We start from the raw sequence: 3,882 nt of genomic DNA, 5'->3' as shown, positions 1-3,882 counted from the left end.
GAGAATGAATGTCAAACACCATACCACTATCACTCGGCCGCAAACATTGAGATATATACCTGGTTTTTAAATTCTAGTAAATCCAAAGCTCGTCTAAAATTCATGAAACTTTGCATGCTGTCATGGAGCGACATCACATGCAGTGGTAAATTTTTTGTCCCATTTGGGGCAGGTTTGGGGATATGCTTCTCACAAACCAGAGCTTCTCACAACAAGCGTGATGGTTTCGGTAGGGAACGTTTCACCTTTGGACGAAACGATATGCATTGCCTCTTCTCGATTTCAATATTTTTTCCTAGTGTCAACATAGATCAATAGGGGTGTTGTGTCAATTTTTGGGATTTTTGGGGGTTAGCTTGGACATTGTTATACATTAACTGAGTTTTCTATGCATTCATGTGCATAATTCAAATTTGAACTACATGCACACATATGCTCTAATGCATATAAATTGGTTGAATATTCAAATATGTGTCCTTGGTTGCATGCTTAATTAGGTCCCATGCAAAAATGAGAGTGAATGCCAAACACCTGCCACCATCACTCGGCCGCAAACATTGAGATATATACCTGGTTTTTAAATTCTAATAAATCCAAAGCTCGTCTGAAATTCATGAAACTTGGCATGCTGCCATGGAGCGGCATCAACATGTCATGGTAAATTTTTTGTCCCATTTGGGGTAGGTTTGGGGATATGCTTCTCACCAACCAGATCTTCTCACAACAAGCCCGATGGTTTCGGTAGGGAACGTTTCACCTTTTTGGACGAAATGAGATGCATTGCCTCTTCTTGATTTCAATTTTTTTCCTAGTGTCAGCATAGAACAACAGGGGTGTTGTGTCAATTTTTGGGATTTTGGGGGGTTCGCTTGGACATTTTTATACATTAACTGAGTTTTCTATGCATTCATGTGCATAATTCAAATTTGAACTACATGCAGACATATGCTCTAATGCATATAAATTGGTTGAAAATTCAAATATGTGTCCTTGGTTGCATGCTTAATTAGGTCCCATGCAAGAAATGATGATGAATGTCAAACACCCTGCCACTGTCACTCAGCCGCAAACATTGAGATATATATATCTGATTTTTAAATTCTAGTAAATCCAAAGCTCGTCTGAAATTCATGAAACTTGGCCTGCTGTCATGGAGCGGCATCAATATACCGTGGTAATTTTTTTGTCCCATTTGGGGCAGGTTTGGGGATATGCTTCTCACAAACCAGAGCTTCTCACAACAAGCCCGATGGTTTCGGTAGGGAACATTTCACCTTTCTGGACGAAACGATATGCATTGCCTCTTCTTGATTTCAATTTTTTTCCTAGTGTCAACATAGAACAGGGGTGTTGTGTCAATTTTTGGGATTTTTGGGGGTTCGCTTGGACATTTTTATACATTAATTGAGTTTTCTATGCATTCATGTGCATAATTCAAATTCGAACTATACACGCACATGTATGCTCTAATGCATATAAATTGGTTGAAAATTCAAATATGTGTCCTTGGTTGCATGCTTAATTAGATCCCATGCAAGATATGAGAATGAATGTCGTCAAACACCCTGCCACCATCACTCGGCCGCAAACATTGAAATACCTGGTTTTTAAATTCTAGTATAAATCCAAAGCTCGTCTAAAATTCATGAAACTTGGCATGCATGCTATCATGGAGCGGCATCAATATGTTGTGGTAAATTTTTTGTCACATTTGGGGCAGGTTTAGGGATATGCTTCTCACAAACCAAAGCTTCTCACAACAAGCCTGATGGTTTCGGTAGGGAACATCCCACCTTTGGGGACAAAACGATATCCATTGCCGTTTATTGCTTTGAAAACAAAATTATCGTGTCAACATAGAACAACAGGAGTGTTATGTCAATTTTTGGGATATTTTGGGGTTCGTTTGGACATTTTTATGCATTAATTGAGTTTTTTAATGCATTTATGTGTATAATTCCATTTTTAACCATTCACATGACTCCATGTGTCTTGGTTTTAATGGTTGTAGGTTTTAATAACTCTTGATCACAAACGTTTTAGAAAGAACACCCGTATGCAAATTAAGAGCAGGATTTGTGCATCTCTTTAACACAAACTGTTGTTTTGGATGACCCGTGTGCAACCACTTTACAAACAATTTGGTAAGATTTGCATCTGTCATATTGGGTATGTTGCCATTTGTCAAACTGGAAAGATTGTCATTTGTTGATCTAGTAATGTTGCCATTTGTCAACCTTGTAACACTGCGATTTGTCAAAATATGAAGCTAAAAATCACTAGCAATATCTAATTTTTGCAACTAAAATTTAGTAATTAAGCATAGATGGAGGCGAGGAGGCGTGTTTAGCCAGGTGTGCAGCAGGTGGCGCAGTTCCCGTTACGGCTTTAATGCAGACGAGGGAGAGGGTAGCGGTTCCCGAAATATTGTACGACCAATGATGCATCCTACTTCAATTAGCATCATGAATGCATGAGGGAAGTAATGGGAGGAGGACCAGGAAAAGAGGCAGCACGATTTGAATGCAACACAGTTTGCACTCATATAAAGGTGCCCCTCCATTCCAATGCATCTACCACATTGTACGCACCTATGCATTTGCCTAAGCACCTACACTAAGTGAAAAAGTGCTCACTCCATACCCATGGCGACGATGCACGCGAGCGGCCAGTGGCTGTGCCAGACGGTCCACGACACCGGCCTGCGACATGGCACCGAGGATCGTCTCTAGACGGTGTTGGTGACCAACTGGTGGATGGCGGCCGTCGACGCCAGCTATGACTCTCAGTTGAACCAGATGATCGTTACCACCACCAACAAGTTCGCCGTTGTCAAGAAGCTCGCGGACGACATCGCTTTACTCCTCCAGCCCACGTAGCCGGGCTCCTCATTGCCTGCCACCCTAATCGGCCTCCATGGTCGGAACCTCTTTCAAGCATTGGTGGCCTTGTGACTGCCCGCCGACGCCACGAAGAATGTCCACCTGGAGGTCGCGCTCACGTCGGTGCCAAACCGGCGGATCTTGGGTAGGGGGTCCCGATCTGTGCGTCTAAGGCTAATGGTAATAGGAGGCAAGGGACACGATGTTTTACCCAGGTTCAGGCCCCCTTGATGGAGGTAAAACCCTACTTCCTGCTTGATTGATATTGATGATATGAGTGTCACAAGAGTTGATCTACCACGAGATCGTAGAGGCTAAACCCTAGAAGCTAGCCTATGATGATTATGATTCTGTCTCTAAGGACTAAACACTCCGGTTTATATAGACACCGGAGAGGGCTAGGGTTCACATGTAGTCGGTTACAAAGAAGGAAATACAATATCTAGATTGCTAAGCTTGTCTTCCACGCAAAGGAGAGTCCCATCCGGACACGGGACGAAGTCTTGAGTCTTGTATCTTCATGGTCCAATAGTCCGGTCAAAGTATATAGTCCGGCTGTCCGGATACCCCCTAATCCAGGACTCCCTCAGTTGCCCCTGAACCAGGCTTCAATGACGACGAGTCCGGTGTGTATATTGTCTTCGACATTGCAAGGCGGGTTCCATCTCCGAATACTCTAAAGTACCTGTTGCAACGAACAGTTCCCGGCTTCCCATCAATGTTGTACTCTTCGGCTTCTGTGCTTCAATAATGACCATCTCCATGTGTCGAGCGAATACGAGGAGCCGGGGCATTTTTGCATTCCACCCCGGCCCTACAGGCAAACCGTCTATTTGAAGGGATGGGGATCCTCAGATCCAAACCTCACCCTCTTCCCTCGAGCAAGCATCCAACAGAGTGCTCCAGAAAAAACCATTCTAACATGGCCAGTCGCCGCAGCTCTTCTTCTCGTTTCCCTCGTTCCAAGCCAGGCGACTGGGAAGAGTATTCAGTTCCTCAA

This window comes from Triticum dicoccoides, chromosome 7B (genome assembly GCF_002162155.2).
Source record: "Triticum dicoccoides isolate Atlit2015 ecotype Zavitan chromosome 7B, WEW_v2.0, whole genome shotgun sequence".
Lineage (NCBI taxonomy): Eukaryota > Viridiplantae > Streptophyta > Magnoliopsida > Poales > Poaceae > Triticum > Triticum dicoccoides.
The sequence above is the reverse complement of the archived record's forward strand: the minus strand, read 5'-3'. Positions refer to the sequence as shown.